The 20,167-nt window shown below is 33.7% G+C and overlaps 1 protein-coding gene across 1 annotated transcript in view; it reads right to left on the reverse strand.

The window, feature by feature from the left end:
* The window catches only part of LOC118182361 (cell adhesion molecule Dscam1-like), a 993,488-nt gene that overhangs the window by 828,061 nt on the left and 145,260 nt on the right, over positions 1 to 20,167 (reverse strand). The window lies entirely within an intron of this gene.

Genomic DNA, 20,167 nt, shown 5'->3' on the forward strand with positions numbered 1-20,167 from the left:
GGAAAACTTTAGTGAATTTTATTGTATAGGGGTACTGAAAGTAATCAGTGGCAATACGTACGGAATAAAACACTTTTATTTCTAGAGCAGGAGACTGTCTATTAGAAATTCTAAAAGATATGCTTTGTGCATTTGCTCAAGTGTAGGCAGAGGGTAGTTGGATTGCAAAGGTATTTATAGTAAAATGTTTCGTTAATCTGTATGGCTAAAACTTTACAGGCAAGGCAGAACTTTATGATGACATAATGAGGAATTAGTTTTCAGATTTGACGCAGTTTCGAGAAAGTTATTACTTATATATATGTATGTATCTCAATATCTGTGTGCGTGTATTTAATTACGAAACTATGAATAACTAAATAAGCCGAAATATGTTGAATAGTAAATATTGATAATCAAGAAAGCTATTAAAAATGCTATGCCCGAGCTTGAAACAACGGTACTCCAAATTATCTATTTAAGCAATAACATCTTCGTTTTTGCTGACATCGTTCAAATTATCAAATAAATTTTTAGAAGATATTAATTTAATTACTCTCCAAGGCCTCTAAATTTTCTAATAATTATTAAACCTGAAATTTATTCTCAGAAAACAAATATGAAACAAACATTAAAACCTAGAATATTCTAGCAAAGTAGCAGTTACACTTTAGTACAGTGGTACCTCGATATACGAATGCCCTAATATACGAGTGTTTTTAGATACGAGCCGCCGAGCGACCGATATTTTGCTTTCAGAGGAGAGCAAGATTTGAGATGCGAGGAATCTCACACTACATCGCTGCACAAGACCGCAACATGCGAGCGCATGTTAGTGTCGTGTGCAGCGTCTAACAGTTTCTCCCACCTCAGACTAGACCTCAGTCTGTGTGCTTGTTTCCCTCGTTTTCGAAGCATTTTTGATAAGTTGGGTTCGCATTTTTTGCTTTTTGTACATTTACAGAGCATCATCACATTTATTTTTATAACCATTGGTCCGAAGAAGATGATGTCTATTGAATTAAAGCGGGAAATTATAGAAAAGCATGAGCAAGGTGTGGGAGTAATTGACTTGGCGAGGATGTACGGGCGTAGCACATCAATGATATGTACCGTGCTTAAACAGAAGGAGTTGATAGAGGGTATAACGCCAGCTAAGGGCATTACAATAATTTCTAAGCTCTGGGCCTCTCTCCATGAAAAGATGGAGAAACTACTGATGGTGTTGGTGACAGAGCAGCAGCTTCAAGGAGGAACCTTAACATAAAGCATCATATGTGAGACGAAACGAGCGATTTACGGTGATTTGCTGAAACAGATCCCACACACTTCCACACACGAGGAATCGCAAGACTCGTTTAAAGCCAGTCGAGGCTGGTTTGACAACTTTAGGAAAAGGGCCGGCATTCACTCCGTCGTCAGGCATGGTGAGGCAGCAATTTCGAATGTGAAGGCAGCTGAGGTTTACATCAAAATGTTTTCCGAAATGATAGAAGTCAAAGGATACATCCATACATCCCCCAGCAAGTTTTCAATGACGAGGCAAAGCTTTTCTGGAAAAGGATAAAAGGATGCCGAATAGGACTTACATAACGGCAGAGGTCATGTCACAGCGACGATGCCAGGTCACAAACCAATGAAGGATAGATTAACTCTATCACTTTGCGCCAATGCGAGTGGCGACAGCAAAATCAAGCCTCTGCTAGTATACCATTCGGAAAATCCCAAAGCCTTTAAGTTACATAAGATTTTAAAAGAAAAACTGCCAATTATGTGGAGGGCAAATCCGAAGGCGTTGGTCACCACGAAATTCTTTGTGGAGTGGATAAACCTGGTGTTTGGCCCTTCTGTTAAAAAAATACCTACAGGAAAACAACCTTCCCATGCAAGCGCTTTTCGTCCTCGACAATGCCTCTGCTCACCCACCAAATCTCGAAGAGTTCATGTTTATAACTGTTCTCTACCTACCACCTAACACCACTCCTATCCTTCAGCCCATGAATCAGCAGGTGATTTCTCATTTTAAGAAGTTGTACACCAAGCACATTTTAGGCGCTGCTTTAAGGTGACGGAGAACACAAACCTTACCCTTTGGGAGCTCTGGAAGGACTACTTTAACATCGTGATATGCCTAAGAATTAGTGATGAGACCTGGTTGGGTGTTACAATGTTACAACAAGGACCTTAACGTCTGCATAGAGGAAGCTGTGGCCTGAGGCTGTAGCTGAAAGGGCTTTCGAAGGATTGGAAGCCGAATTGTCAGTGGTAGAGGAGATTATTTCTCTGGGAAAATCCATTGGTCTGGAGGTGGATGAGAGAGATGTGAACGAACTCGTCGAGGAACAGTTTCAGGAGCTGAGGAGTTACACGATCTACATTCGCAGCAGCATACAGTGGTTCAACGAAAAATTAGTTTTGAAGAGGAGCCAGAGATGGAGGAGGTTATGCCTACAAGAGATATAAAGGAGATCTTGGGAATGTGGGAGAAAGTTGTAGATTTCGTGGATAAAAATCACACCGAAAAAGTTGCAACTGGTCGTGCATCGGAGTTGTTCAACGAAACTTGCCTAACTCATTTCCGCAATATCCTGAAAGGAAGAAAGAAACCTCCTTGGACAGTTTTTTAAACGATTTGCAGGTGACAATGAGCAAAGCGTGACGAAAACAACGAAGACCAGTGACGAAAATTAGGCGGTTCCGTAAGCACTTCACTTTTACTTTTAATTATCTTTTTATAGAATATGTATTTGTTATTTATAAATAAATGTTTCTTCTTGTAAATACATTTTTCTTATTCAAAAACACTTAACAAAAACAACTGAGGTGGGTTTTGGGAGCTGGAATGGATTAATGGCATTTCAATTAATTTCAATGGGGAAAATTGCTTTGAGATACGAGCAATTTGACATACGAGCAAGGTTACGGAACGAATTACACTCATATGTCGAGGTACCACTGCACTACTCTGAGAGAAACCTCCCAGAGTAGTACTAAAGTATACTAGAAATGAAGCACTTAGAAAGTACTTAGAAAGAAGTACTCTAAAAAGTACTTAGAAACTTATTTACTCTATAAGTACTTAGAAAACTTAGTACTCTTAAACAACTAATGTAAGTAACAAAGATGTCTTAAACATCTAATGTCTAATTTAATACTCTTAAACAACTAATGTAACATTTAAACAACTAATTTAACTCTTAAACAACTAATGTAACTCTTAAACAACTAATGTGGGAACTACTTCTCTCTAACTTAGTACTCTTTAAACTTAGTAATCTAGATGTATATAGAAATGAAACGCAAGCAATGAATATAAAAATATGTGAACTTTAAGAATATAATCTAACACCTCGTAATGCTTACCATTAAAATTTTTAAAATGTTAAACATTTTAAAAATTACGTATATCATATCCTTTCAAAAGATTTCGACCATAATCTTCACAAACATATTCACGTTTAACGTCTTGAAAATGTTTAACCTAAAATGTTGCGAGAACTAATTATCTAGAATATAAAATCATAAATTTATTAAATTTATGATTTTATATTAAAACGATTAATATTAAAACGATTTTTAAATATGAGTAATATTAATACGATTTTTAAAACTAACAGTGTCAAGTAGTAAGGGAAAATGTTTTGTGGCATTATTTTATGAAATCCTATACTTACATGAAAACATACGTACTAATTTAATAAAGATAATACTTAGTTATTGGAAATGCCGCTGTGGTGTCATTTGTTCGGAGGACATGTACACGAAACTTGCAATAAACATTTCACTCAAGACCGAAGTAAATTTATTTTGATAGAACGCAAAATACGTTTACTAAGAATAAAAAGATCTTCGAAATAAGTTTCCTTTGAGGTATTTAATAAAAATAACACTTGTGATGTAGCCGTTCCTCAATAGACACAAATGCCGGCTAGCTTTAAAAGGATTTATTAACAGAGCACACAGGAACGGTTACAAACAAAAGAAATATATATAAAAATGAAACATAAACGAAATGGAACATCAAACATTGAGAATAACATAACATAGTAAGCTATCATCATGGCGGCTGGAGGTCGACTGACGTTTTTTCATATCGCCACGAGATGGCGTTTAAATAAAATAGTTCGGTTACAGTTCATGAGTTCATGGCGTGAATAAAATAGTTCAATTACACTTAAATAGGTCTGTTACATCCTCCCCCTCTGACTTCGTAGACGTCTCGGCAAGAAGTCAGGAACTGACCTTTGTCTACTTTGTGCAGCGGGCTCCAGTTTGACAAGCAGGAAATTTAGCGTCACCAGCACCTTGTGCAACAGGTGCAGATTCGGGTGGTATTACACGATTCGGGCGTCCTCTTTTCTTTAAGGGAGCCACTGGAGTTACACGAGCTGAGTTTTGAAACTTATCTTGATATGGTTTCAAGGCTGAAACATGATACTTGCCGAGAATTTTGTCTGGTTCATGAGGATTGGCAATATCATAAGTGGTTGGAGATCTTGTAGTCACTATCACATAAGGACCATCTCTCTTGGGCATGAATTTAGCAGTTTTCTTCAGTGGACCTTTGCTGATTGGATGGAGGGTGACCCAAACTTTATCTCCAGGAACGAATTTCGGTGTTTCTCTTCGTTTTCTGTCAGCATAACGTTTCTGTTTATCTTGATGCAATTCGACTCTTTCTCGTACCTGTTGTACATTTCTTGCAAAACGTTTCAAATATGGAGTAATTTCGGGAACAAAATTATCGTTCTCAATTACGGCTTTTATATCATGCTTTACATCATCTAAGGTTCGTAACTCTCGTGCAAATTGAAGAAAAGAAGCAGAATGTCCAGTTGAATCACATTTGGCTGTATTCAAAGCAAACCTTATTAATGGCAGCTTATCCTTCCATGACTGATGGTCGTTACCAACAAGTATTGCTAAACGTGGTTTCAGATCTCTATTCTTCATTTCAACTGGGTTAGATTGTGGGTGATAGACAGGAGTAAGACTTTGATCAATGTTCAAGATATAGCATAGTTGTTGCATAACAGCACTAGTAAACTGGGTACCATTATCACTTATTATTTTCTTGGGTAACCCAAATCGAAGGGCGACTTCCTCCAAAAGAATAGTGGCACATTCTCTGGCCGTGGCTTCCTTTAAAGCAAATAGTTCTGTCCACTTCGTGGCACAGTCCTGCACAATAAAAATCCATTTTTCACCAGACGGTGTTTCATGAAGGGGACCGAAAAGATCAATTGACAAGATCTCAAAACGTTGAGCACAGACTGGAATTTGAAGTAAGCCAGATGGCTTTTGATTAGTGGTTTCTCCCCCTACTTTGAAGACAGTGTGATATTTGTTAAGCAATGCATCAGTTGCAAGCCGTTGGGCTGTAGTTAATTGCTGTCCTTCATTTTCTCGTAGTCGGAAGTTGTTTACAACAACTGGGGTTTCTTCCAGTACTTGGGATTGATGAGGTTTCACGAAGCTATATTTTCTTCAAGGTTCATCAGAAAAGTTCCACTTATTTTCAGCAAGATTTAAAACAATTTTAGATTTTTGAAGAAAGTCAGTTCCTAACAAAGTCGAGTTATTCTTGGCATCAGGCAACACAAGGAGCGGAGTTTTGAACGCTCTGCCTTCGAGAAGAATGATTTGTTCGGTGCGAAGTACCTCTTTTTCAGATACCAAACCATCAGCGAAAGACACCTGTAGTGTTGTCTTTTCAAATACTGCATCTTGTTTTTGCAGAATATGATAGAGGGATTCACTTGCAATTGAGTGACTAGCACCAGTGTCGGCGAAAGCTGTACCGGAAACACCACCAATACTAATTGGAAATACAGCAGTCCGAGTGGAAGGTAAACAGGATCGGATTTGGATAGTGCCAAAATTTGATGAATTTGAAGTCTTTGGGGGGTTACAGTCTGGACATTTAAACTTGATAAAACCAGTTTTTCCGCACCCATAGCATGTTAAAAGAGGTCGCCTTTCCTCTGTTTGTTGCTGAACACGATTTGAAAAGGTTTTATGAGTTCCCTGTATGTCACTTGTTCGATTTTCTACTTTGTGTTTGGATGGATTAGTCGGTTTGTAAGAATAGTTCCGCCTGCCAGGAAGTTGAGTTTTATAGTTCGTATTTTTAACACGTACAGCTTCATAATCATCCAATTTCTGTACTAATTCAGATGAACTCTTTATTTTTCCCCAAGTATCAATAAAATGCTCCTTAACGTCACTACTGACTCTTCTTTTAAGCTGATCCGTCAGGACCAAGTCTTTGAGTGATTCAAAGTCTGTAACATCGAGACTATGGAGCCACTCTTCGAGATAATTGTTTAATTCGTAAGTAAAATCTTTCCATAAAGACCCAGGGTGTTTTTGGTGTGTAGTAAGTTTAATTCGAAATGATTCAGCATTTAATTTGAATCTTTGTAGCAGAATCTTCTTGATGTAAGAATAATCTTCTAATTTGTCTTTTGGTTCTCTTAAAATAATTTGCGAAATGTCTATAGGCAGAAGAGGTAGGAGATGAGTGATGTAATCTATTTGTTTTATATTAACTTTCTCACATTGTCTTTCAAAAATTTGCAGGTAGGTTGCAATGTCAGAAGTTCCTGTAAATTTAGGGATTAGGTGTTGAATATTTGTTCCAATAGCTGCATTTGAAGCAAAGACGGCATAGCCAGGATTTGAGCTAGCAGCTACCAGGTTTAATTTTAAACGTTCCAATTCTAATAAAAGTTCTTGTTCTTTTCTTTGACGTGTCTCCAGAACGTTGCTTTCACGTTGTTTTTGTTGTCTAGTTTCGATTAAAGTTTCCAGAAGATTCCTGGTAAAAGCCTCATCATAAGTGTCAGAATTGACAATAAGATCTTTAAGATCTATTACTCGCATAGTGTCGTTTACAGTGAAACCCAGTTCTGCAGCGAGAGTTTTTAAATCCTCTTTTCGTGCTTTGGCAAGGTAAGCCATAATTATATGAGAGGTCAGGGGGGAGGGAAAAGATGAAGTTGAATTTGTTGTTATTTCGATTTTATTCACAATACAGTATTTTAGAATTAATAATTATACCTTTAAGTAAAATGTATATACCTCTATTAAACAGCATGTATGAATGTAAACAATGTTACTCGTACATTTATATACCACTATTAAACAGTATTTATAAATGTAAACAATAATACTCACAAAGTTTATTATTTCGGAGTCGTAAAAATATCATAAAATGCCCTCATAAATTCAACTTGTATCAAGAAAATAACATATAATAAATTGCTCAAAAATTGTTTACTACTTAGCAAAACATACAAAACATACATAAATGTCTTACCATAAGCTTTTATATTTAAGCTGAATTCTTCGAAATCTTAATCTTAACAAAATATTAAGCTGATTAAGCAACACACACTTAGTAACTCTTTTACTTTATTTAAATAGTCATTCGATTTTATTCATAATTATTTTCTTTCGCTTCAAGAAATATTTTTTTAAGACATGCATTCATTAAAGGAAAACAATCGTATTTTCTTAAAGTATTATACTATAATCATTTTCTCAAAATGTTCGTCGAAAGATAAATCAACAAGTACAATATTTTATTTTATGTAGAATAAAACATTTAATAAGGAACAACAGCACTCAAAGGAAATAAAAATAATAAAAAAATTTGACGTAAACACAACATAAATCATCTCTAGTCTAAACATTTCCGCCGGGGCAAAACATCTGCTGCTGTATGTCAGAATCGAAACTAATAAATTCTAATGAACAACGTCCATGAATATATTCAAACTTTAATATCAAAACATGTATTCAGTGAAACAATATTATTCACAAATTAATTCCTATGCGCATTAACATTTTAAAATAACAAATTACAATTCAAGAAATAACGTTTGGTTAACAGAAAGCCGTTTGCTTTCGTTTAATACTCTTATGCAGTATCAATAAATGAGATTTCAGTAAAGAATTTACATTTGCTTTAAGAAGCAGCTTATAATAAATAATCAGTTTAAAAGAACTTCAAACTCAGATTAAACGATAATGTAAACGAAACTTATCTTTTTCGTTGAAATTGTCCAGTTGATGATTCGATGTGCTAGCAGCACGGTATGACAATTTTAATTCCAGAATTGGTTTCCAGAATATTTGACCAGTAGTCCACACCTGAAAAGAAACTCAGCCGATCTCCAGCAACTAAAAGTTAAATTCGGGAGTAAGAGCTTGTTAAAGCCAAACAGAAATTCTAAACATTTTGTTGCGCCATTTTGGATTCAAATTTAGTTGGGCGCCTATGTGATGTAGCCGTTCCTCAATAGACACAAATGCCGGCTAGCTTTAAAAGGATTTATTAACAGAGCACACAGGAACGGTTACAAACAAAAGAAATATATATAAAAATGAAACATAAACGAAATGGAACATCAAACATTGAGAATAACATAACATAGTAAGCTATCATCATGGCGGCTGGAGGTCGACTGACGTTTTCTCATATCGCCACGAGATGGCGTTTAAATAAAATAGTTCGGTTACAGTTCATGAGTTCATGGCGTGAATAAAATAGTTCAATTACACTTAAATAGGTCTGTTACACACTAATAGAAAAAACCTCTTCTTGATTATAATTGCGAAAAATATTATGGCCTTAGATGGAGCATATAGTTTATTGACAATAAATCTAAATTTAACATGGAGGAAAATCATACAGTATAATGAAACAGGATTAAAAAAATTGTATTTCTGGGAATTTAATACATTAGTATTATTATCATTATTCCCTAAATCTATTGTATTATTGATTGTGAAGGAAATGCAATATCTAAAGATGACAATAGTAAAAGACTAAGTAAAGAATCCATACAGCGAACTTACATTACTTGCGATTAAAAAATTCTCTTTATAGCTTTCTTTCACAACTTTTCCAAGGAAACGAAACAAAATGTCAGTGATAAAAATTGCATTCCTAGCAATTCCAAAATACCTTCTTCTCCAAGAAATCTTGGAGATTTAACATTTTATAAGTAAGGAAGTAAAAACAAAAGTTGTTTTTGATTTATTTCGTTTAAGGACTTTCTTTAAGCTCATGGAGCTAATGGATCTCAAAGAATAGAAATTAATCCAGAGGAGTTCTTATTTCAAGACTTTAAAAAGAAACAAATATCATTGAGTTTCTTGTATTACTGATGTTGACGAAATTAAATTTCGATTCCCAACTAAAAATAGAAAATTCTGAAGCAAAATAAATTAGATAAGATATCGAATGAAGTTTACTTTATTTCGATAAGTATAATAATTAAACTATTTTTAGAAAGAACGAAAAATTTTTCATTTACTTTAACATAATCAGGTAGTTCCTCTTTTTCCTTATGTACTCCCTGTATCTCCAGTCGCCCTTTAGAGCAACTGGAGATTAGGGGACTCAGTTGCCAAATCCTAATGGTGACGAATTATCGTCCAGTAATTTCCCAAAGCAAAGAAATCGAAGAAATTCACTATGCTATAGCCGGGATTCGAACTTTGGAACTCCCGAATAAGCGTTAAGTGTGCTTCCAATTATACCACGAAGTCATGCGGAAATGAGGTCACCCAATTGCCAAATCCTGGTAGAGACGAATTATTGTCCACCACACATTTTGGCTCCGTCGCCGCTTGTAAAGTCATTTTAGAATTTTTCAAAGCAAGGGAGTTGTAGAATCCGTAACCAGGATTCGAACTCTGGACCTCTTGAATACGCTTTGAGTATGCTTCTATTTACACCACAAAGGCATTCAGAAAGAAGGGAGAAAATACTTTATAATTTTTCAGTGCTTCTTGGAAGGGCTGCGTAACTTCACCCTCTGAGCATTCGAATTATTATATCCTTTAAAGCATTGTTGTGTTAGTAAATGTTGGAAGCAATGTGTTGAGAAAGATAAAATATAATTGAAATTGCAGGATATATCGCTTATTTCAATGCTCATTATATGGGATTGTTGAATTGATCAGATGGGTTGAGTGACAAGCGTCAAACGAGGCGTTTTATAGCAGACATTCGCAACACCTGAATCCCTTTCCCAGTGCTGGATTAGGGCTTCTAAAAAGCTTAAAAAAATCTGGTATTCCCACACAAATTTACGGCTGTTTTATTTCCCAGATTCCTTCTTTCTCGATCTTAGTTTACCTGCACCATATATTCCATAGTAAAGTCGGCAATGGGAAATTTTGTTGTGTCCTCTTTCCTAATTTCCTAAGGACCTTTTGGTGGTGTCCCTTTTCTTTGATGCCCTAAGCATGTACTTATTTATGCTTAATGGTTAATTCAGCTCTGTCTCATCCTTAATACTAGAAATGTGAAATACATCTGCAGAATTAATTCAGTGGCACAATATTTACTGCAATTAAATTTTATGAATTACCTTTTCAATTGCTAACTTTTTACTCACGGCCTTTGTCACTGTGTTAGACATGCAACTGCTTCTATGTTAAAATCATTTGCAAAATTTCAATTTTTTATAATAAACATGTCTTTCTCATAGTAATAAATGCTAATATAAGCTAGTGCCTACATACATTTATTGCACTCATTGCACACGTAGCTAATTCATTTGAGTGTTGCGCATTGTGTAATTTGTTAATCTTTTCCTCTCCCCGTAAAATGGTTTAATCTCCAAATAATATTACAATGTATTTGCAATAATAGAAATAGTGCATAGTTGAAATCGCGTAAGTGAAACACGTATCTTTCAAAGGTCAATATAATACATGTCTTTGCAATAAAATGAACTATTTAGAGCAAGAACTTATACTCTTCGTAATATTTTATGTGTATCCCATTTCAAAATTGCAACTTCAAGAAATCATGGAAATACTGTGAAATCATGGAAATTGGGAAAATTGTAATGGAACTAGGACACTATTTTTTAAGCCCGTCAAGCTTCAATCAAGCTTTTTTTAAGCTTCAATTAGCGATATGTTGGGGAGTCTTAAATGGTGTTAAACTTGAACCTCCTGAAACTTAAAAAGAAATCTAACTAAGCCTTACGACTTGACATGCAATGTCCACAGATTGTGGACTTGTTATTTAGCATTATCTATACCAAAGGGTAAACAGAGAATCTTTGAAATGAGAGATCTTGGTTTATCAGTTTAGTAAATGTTTACACATTTAGACTTAAATATCTATCCTACTGAACAATATATGTCTTTGAAATTGCAAGAACAACGACGAACTGAATGGCAGATACTGGAAGAAGATAGGCAATGAATTCTGCAGTAGTACAAGTGACCTAGATATTGCTGAGAGTATCTAACTGTTAAGTGTCCGCTCCAGTTTTGAAGGAGAACACTCCAGGGGGAGATTCGAGATTTTCCCACAATCTTCCCCTACCACCAATCTCTCAAGCATATTTTGAATGCTCACATACACATTGACACTCTACGTGTACAAACTACCATGCCTTCTCCGGAATTCGAACCCGAGCTCATCGGCACGATAGTCAGCCTCACTGACCACTATAACAGCTAGGCGACAAACTCGAGTGACAGCAAGCAGTTGCCAGATTTGAAATTCTGCTAGAAGGTTTGTGGTATTTGAAGAATGCAGCTTAATGTTTCTTACTCAGTTGTGAGTGAAATTTGACATCTAATGCTAAAATAAGGAGTTCAACAACTTCGAAAATCTTCAAAAGGCATTTATACGACGTTGGGTTACGAGCCCAGACGACCAGCAACAAGTGTTCCTCTGATCCCAATCCACAGCTTTCAAAGGTGATGACGCTCGATAAATTTAGAAGCAGTGATAGACGGAATTTGATTTAAAAGCCACGTATCCAATGCCATTGAAAGTCTTTTTGTTAGACAGTTGTACCTATGTAAGAGTGGTAAATGTGACATAATAGTATATAAATGTAGGTAAAAATAGGGGGCACCAGATATTTACCAACAGGTGAACCAGGTGTTATCCTTTCCTACTAACTTTCCCAAATACCCTAGCTTGGAAAAGAACATAATAGTATATAACAGACTAGCCCTTTCTAGTCTTTTATCTTGATGTATTTACAATTTAACTTTATGCTACTCTGATCGCGTAGTCAAAGATTCGGCCATTCCTATAAGACGACCAGAACAGCCATTATTTTACAAGATAAAACTAAGCCTTTGATATCGTTGTTACTATGAATAATCTGCGTGGAACTAATATGCCTCCGTGGCGTGACGAATTCCAAACTTTTATCTGTTCGAGACTACCTAAAACATCATTTTTCAGTTATTGCAAAAGAAGGTACATTTTTCCTTCTTATTTTTCTTTTAATTTCTCCATCAACTTTTCATTCAAATTTAATACTCGCTATACTTTGTCAATTTTAGCATTATTTGTATGCGCTGAAGTTCTTATTTGAATGAACGGTTTTAAATTTTACTCTACATTGTTTTCACATTTACGTAATTCTTCTTTATTGAATATTTTCTGATTTTGTTTTCTTCACGCCAGATAATGTTATTCCTAATTTCGCTATCTTGAGAAAGAAAAAATATTTAAATTAAAATTCCTTTCAAAAAGTAGGGACATTTTCTTGAGAGTGTTTTCACTTATTTACCTTCTTTTATTGAAATAAAAACAGTTTCTGTTATCGGAGCTCGTACTTTTGTAGATTAATTATTGATATATATTGTGTGTTTCTGAAGAATTTTTCTATTCCATACTTTTAAAGTTAATGTTGAAAATTAATCATAATAAGCTTGTTTAATTTTATAGTTAAAATCTCCTTCGAACACCAGTTTTCATTTCTCCTTGGAACACCAGCGTGAAAAGTTTTCTGTTATTTTTAGAATATTTTAATGTGCTACTGAATTAATAATGTTCAAAATTTAGTTTTCAGAATGAGAGGCATACACCCTTTCAGATGCAAAGCATGGAACAAAGAATTTGAATCAAATTTCAAAATTGCATGATGTATAATATATCCCTCATTATCAAGGAAAACTATTAGATCTAAATCAACATACATGAAATTTGAGGCATCACACTCTCTAAAATCTACGTATTAATAGTAATTTTTCTACCCTAATTTTGCTGTTGATAAGTAAAATAAACTAATTATAATTTGAAAGCGTAAGATTTATGTAGGAATAGTGTTTTCACTCTCGCAGCAAACGATCTTAATAGCTATACAGAAAGCGTAGATATATTTTTTATTAAAAAATATAAACAGCACGGTAGTATAATATTCTAAGATGTAAAAAAATAAAATAAATTAAGAGATTATGGTTAAAATGTTTTCAAGTTTAAATATTTCTTTTTAAGATATTAAATATTTTTCTATGAGAGGCATGTTAATAAGGCATAAAATTTGGGAGTTCTATTCACACCCGTGAGACAGAGTCTGAGCCGTGGACAGTTAGAGAAGTTAAATTTGCGCATGACTTGCATGTGTCTGCAGCTTTTCCTCTCTGTTTTTCCTTTCAATGAGTTTCGCGCGTTCCTTCTGATTGGTAGACTCTTATTCGAAGGCGGCATAAAGTTGAAAACTCCGAACTTTATGCCAAAACCCTAGACCAGTTTTTGTGAATTAGCAAGGTCTGGTGACCTAGCAACGAACCTTGGCTTAAATCAGTTATGACACTTAACCCACCGTCTGAATAGAGACCAAGGCTGCTATCACACGCGTGCATTTGTTTCGGGCTAACAAATGTTTCAAAAATATCTCCCCCCTGATTTACCACTGAAAGAAAAATGCATGACTTTTTACTTATTGTTTTCAACTAGTCATCTATCAAAATTGAATTCCTCATCATCATTATAACAGAGAATCAGGTTTCCCTTTACATGGTAATCCTAAATTCATTTGAAGTGACTGGCTGTTTTATATCATGTGACAAAGCATAAAAATTGTACTAACAGTTGTTCTTCGGTAATGATTTGAATATGTGATACATCCTTTTTAGAAAGCTCAATTCAGGAGTTGTATATTAAAAACAGATTAAATGTTAATATACCTAAGTATGGAGGTGACAGAGATTCTGCTCATATAATAGTAATTTTTGTGTTTACAGAGGTAAAGTAGACTAGTATACGTATGATAATAAGATGCATACAAGTACATAACATAAATATACACTATATAAATACAATGCAACAACTAACTAAATAAACATAATGGTAAATAAAACACCTAAAACAGCTAAACTAAACATTAAATGTATACACATATTGTGAATTAAGGATTGCTTAAATATAAAATCTGATGTGTACACCACATGACTTCCTTGTACGGAATATTAAATTATAAGCATTTTTTCCGGCATTTCATTTAAACTTATTTCCTCGAATTACGATAGGAATATATTTCTCATTCAATTAATTCAGTTCTCATTTCACGGCAAGGCAAAAATACGTAAAAACTCAAAATATCTTCATTAAAAGTTGAAAGATATAGAAAAACATAAAACACCAAATACAGTTAAAACAATTAAAAAACAATTTATACAATTAAAATTAGAGTTTGTAAACACATATGGCTGCTATGGTAAGAAAAATTAAACGTAGCTGTACTTAAACAACTTTTAAACTAATTCAGAAGTCAAACAACAAAAATCAGGTTACAGGCGAAGAATCTACGAATTAATGAATTCGTGGAATCACGAATTCATTAATTCAAATAAAGGGAGTTTAACTAGAAGATTTTTCCCTTCTATTAAAATGAGATTGTCGTGTCATCATTTCTTCACAAATTATAAATTAACCCAGTTTCTTACTGGACATGGGAATTTTAAAAGTTATTTGAACAGATTTAAGTTGAGTCCTGAGTCTGTCTGTGACTGTGTCCTCGGCGGCGAGGAGAATGTAGAACATGTGCTTCTTCTATGTCCTAAATATGAGAACGAAAGAAAAGTCTTGAAACTGGGACTGAAAAAAAAAAAAAAATAATATTAACTGGCCTCCAGAGTTTTACCAATTTATTTCCGAGAGAAGTGCTTTTAACACTTTTTGTCAATTCATTGTAAAACTGTGTAATCATCCTTAATTTTATTTCAATTTTCTCTTCTGTTTATATTGTGTTTCTTACTTACTTCTGTAAGCCCCATGTGATACTATGTGGTACATGGGGAACTTGTGTTTCTTTTAATAAAAAAAAATAAAAAATAAAAAAAAAAAAATCAGCGTTATATTTTCAAATTTTTACAGGACTAGTTTCGATGGTTTTACCGAATCACCATCCTCAGCTGCAAAAGCGGATATGAACGAGATAGGATATAATGATTATATAAGACTTTCTGTTCTAATTAACGATCCTAATTCCAATCCATCTTTGCCTTCGGCCTTTAAAGAAATTATGTTTTAGTTCTGGTTTCATCAAGAGATGGCGCCACTAGCTTATTTTCTGATCAGGCTTTCTTATCTTATCTAATCATTATATATTATCTCGTTCATTTGCGCTTTTGAATCTGAGGATGGTGGTTCCGTAAAACCATCGAAACTAGTCCTGTGAAAATTAAAAAATATAACGCTGATTTTTGTTGTTTGACTTCTGAATTAGTATTTGTTCAGCGTGTTATTGTGTCTTAACTTTTAAACTGTTAATAATTCTACAGTTATCGCATGCAGATTAACTAAAGGCTTGGAAACCTTAACCTGATGATAAGAACAACATAACTGAATCTTTTATAGACCAAAAGGTTGAGCAATTTACCAACATATAAGAATAACAAAAAAAAAAAAAAAAAAAAAAAAATTGAGCTCACTGAGCTGAGTAAGACAGTGGATATGTATATATATATATATATATATATATATACGTCTGTTTCGGTTGATTGCATTCAAAAAGGGAGATGCACATCTACATGTTATAGCAGTCCTATATACAAAATTTCAAAGTTCTGAGGCTACTCGTTTTTGAGTTATATGTGATACATAGATACACACGTACGTACGTACAGACGCCACGAAAAAAATCTCTTCTGAATCCATTTTAAATCAGTTTTATAATTCGTTTGGGGAAAAAGAGTCCTTTATTTTGTCCTTACGTACAGATGTCGGGCAAGAACATCGTTAAACTGCATTCGATAGCAGTCAAAATGGAAATTTTCGTTGAAAGTATGATACTCGGAACTTTCCGTGATTACAGTACTCCCTTTACTTCGAACAAGGAGGTAAAAAATAACTTAAGTGCTGAAACTAAATGCAAGTCGATTAAAAATGTTTAGGGCAAACTTGTCTTTTGCTTTTACATTTTAATTAAAATTTTATCTAAATATTTAAATTTATGTTTTAAAGTGCACATGTTATAGTTAGTTAAAACATAAGCTAAAGTTTTAATTGCTATGTTTAATAGTTAAATGTCTATGTCAGTTCTTACAGTTTGATGAAATTCTTTGAATGGCTCGTTAGCACTAATTCTATTACAGTTACCACTTGCGAACTTTACTTCGACTGGTCCAAATGGGTAAAGATTGCAGAACTACTATTTAGTAATCTTTACCCATTTGGCATCTGGTGTGATAACATTTACTTCAAATCGAAATGGAGCGGGAAACAGTATTCACGTAACATATGCTTGTATAATTTATGCATTTAGTGATAAAAGTAAAGTAAAATGTTCGCAGAAAAGGAAAAAAGAAATCACTTTTTTTTTTTTTTTTTTTTTAAATTTTGCGTCAATCGCTTTAAAACTTTTATTTTTGTTTAGAAGTGGGCATAGAAGCTGAGCGAACACAATTAATCCTGTGGCTTCTATTCACTTAGTTCCACCTTTAGTAACGCAAATCCTAATTGGTCAATCTGGGCGCTTATTAATGGACCATACAGCTTAGCGAACCATAAGGCCAAAGTGCCCCGGAACTTCGATAAGTGGCCAGTAACTGATTGGCAGGCAGACTCGCATTAGGGCAGCTGGAAATCGATACGAGTCATTCACGGCTTCCGTAAAATACTCATGGCACACAAAGGACGTCACGCTAACTGATTGCCAATACTTCTTGTTACTGTCGGGGAAGTGAAGTCATTTCTACTAACATTAGCTTTAACGTATTGGCTCCCTACTTTTTCTCCAATAATGTATCCCATTTCTGATCCACGTGAAGTAATATGTAAGTTGAGCAAACTATTGCGCCACCCGAAATTTAACACATGCGTATCATTACGCCGACTATAAATGGATAAATCAGACTTTAGATGACTGTGTTCCAAGCTTATTTAAGTCAACATCATTTGGCATAATATGGGGATAATACGTTTTTTGGTCCGTTGCTTAGCAACATGACGCTCATGCAAATCCCGAGTATCCTTTTTCGAAGCCAGGCGAGTTTTCACTTTGTCGAATTATTAAATGAATTATAAAGTTATTTAGCGATATAGTTAGTGAAAATATTCCTTGCAATACTGTAAAAAGTATGTGTTTTATAAAAATAGGAATTATAATCATCCATTTAATAAAATTCATAAACTAGATACAAAAGCAGCAATATAAAATATTTTCCGCAAAGAAAAATTCCGCAACCTTTTGTTCTAAATTTCGATGTAATTTACAAAGATAACAGAATTTGATGTGCTTAAAATGTATTAATTATTTTTTTATAATTTATCATCCATTATTACTAAGCGTCACGATTGTTTATCACAGATCACTATGTTCGAATGAAATGGTTTACAAACGTAAAATGCGATTAAAAGAGTTTTTTTCTAAATTATATATTGCCAATATTTGGCAATGTTTACATAATGTTAACAGGGATTGTGACAACTAAATTATTATTTTGTATGAAACGTCCAATCGGCTAACCTGATACACGCTTTCATAAATATTTTTCCTTAAATTTATATAAGTTCATATATGAGTATCTTGAAGTATCTGAAAACCCTTCAAGATACTCATATATGAGTATCTTGAAGTCTCTGCAGACCCTTCAAGAAGTATACCAGAAAGGAGATTCCAGAAACTGTCAGAGACATTTAGAGTAATAACGAAGAAAATTCTTCTTCCTCACTACTTTAAAAAAAATCCGGGGCCCGAAGTGGGCCTGGCTGTGCAAAGGGAGGAACCATTTAAGGTTAAAAGGGCAAAACTTCTGAAGTGCGATCTTCTAATTCTTTGCACGTATAAGAAAGCGCTTAAGACAGACTCAAATAACGAATTTACATAATAAAAGTAGTGAGACAAAAGCTAAATTTCTGCGAAAGGTTCTAAGGTCAATTCATTTGTAAAACGATTTTAAAAACAAGGAGAAAGAATGTTCTGTATATTTGTATGTTAATAGATGTACTTTCATAAAGTCCACGTTCCTTCTTCCTGAATACCCACTAGCTGCTGAGAGGTAAATTAGCTGAACACTGGTGTTCCGCCCTGTGTTGAATTCCATGCTAACGGGTTGGAAGCACAGGCGTTTTCCTCATGTGTAATGTGTGTACGAGTCAGTTTACATTAGAAACTCCTCCTGACCTCTTCCATCTTTTATTGGCCTGCGCTCATCTTCTCTTCAACGGACTTGATGGCCCTTTCCACCTTTTCTTGTAATATAGCAAAGGCTGTTTATTGCTCTGAAGCAGTCTTATTGCTCCTTCGTCGCACCTGTCAGTGACATTCAGTCCCACTTTTGACACCAAAAACTGTCACGTGCGTACGGCTTTTAATAGGCTGAATAAACCAAGGATAAAATTTATTTTTCCTTAAAAAAAATCTGGAACCTTTCGCTACCACTTCAAACTGCCAGGAATGCTGAACACAAGGCAATACAAAGCGAAAGCTTACATGGTGATCTCTCGATATTCTGAACTCTCCTACATTGAGCTAAACTGAAAACTGATTGTCTCTTCTTTCTTATTTAGTTTTCCCTCATCAGCCAAGAAATTTCCAGTACCTTCGATTTCTCAAAATTGCAGAAAGGTATACACAGTTACAATTAAACGTGGATTGGACTAGTTACAGTTACACAGGGTTCGGACCAAAATTCGCTTTCTGACACTTTTCATACTATTTATACAACTACTATAATTTACATATAATTTCGGTAATATTATTCTAACAATATGTTTAGTTTATGTTACTTTATACGCAAAATTCGTAATAGTATATTTAGTTTACCTTCTTTGTTTACCTTTTTAAGTTCTTTGTTTAAAAACCCGAATGATTTAAACTGAATGCGTTTATTAAAAATTTAAATTTTTTAGAGTTTCTTAATAATATATCAGAGTAAGATAATTTAAAGTACATTTAATTTATATTGCATCGTTTTTATATATTTATAGAATATGTCCATCATTAAATTAACTAATGAAAGATGCTCCTAACGTCCTATATTATGTACTACCTCAGAGAAAAATCTTATGTGCTTAATCAGTCAAAATGTGGTTATTAAAGTTTCGCGCATTTTCATTCCCATTTATAATTCATTAGAATATTTGATAAAATGTATTTTACAAAATAGTAAATGTTTTCGCATCGAATCTTAAAATAAATATACTGAAATCAGACCTCCAAATGAATAAATAAAGAGACAAGGTTTCGATAAAATTTTTGCAATTTATTATTTTAATTATGAGTAAAATTCTGAAGTAATAAATGATGAATATCCAAAATAATAAATCTGAATAAAATACTAACTGATGCAAAACACACTTTTAAAATAATCAATATAAATACAAAAGAGACAATTACTTTTCTGCTTCTATTAAAAAAAAATTGTAAAAAAAAAAAAAAAAAAAATAGAATTACCTCAACTATTTAGACTGGTAAAAAGATAAAATAAATTTGAAGAAATAAAGATAAATTTGAAATTTCATTTTAAAGTTAAAAGATATCATGTTTAAAGTAAAAGGAAATGAGAAATCCTGCTTTTTCAACCGCTGCTGCTCTTTAGCCAATTCTTTTATAAATTATTCAATAAATTTTACTCACAAATTTCTTCACAATCTACTTTAGCCTTAATTTTTAATTAGGTCTAGATAACACTAGATAGTAGATAAATTAGATAATAGGTAATTCTAGATTATAGATAATTTAGATAATTCTAGAAAAAATATATTTTAGATAATTCCAGATAACAGATAATTTACATAGTTCTAGATAATACATAATTCGGATGATTCTAGATAATAGACAATATAGATAATTCTAGAAAATATATATTTTAGATAATTCCAGATAATAGATAATTTACATAATTCTAGATAATAAATAATTTAGATAATTCTAGATAATAGATAATATAATTATTTCTAGGT

The sequence above is a fragment of the Stegodyphus dumicola genome, chromosome 12 (genome assembly GCF_044657685.1).
Source record: "Stegodyphus dumicola isolate Sdum_Otavi_A_Nest chromosome 12, ASM4465768v1".
Lineage (NCBI taxonomy): Eukaryota > Metazoa > Arthropoda > Arachnida > Araneae > Eresidae > Stegodyphus > Stegodyphus dumicola.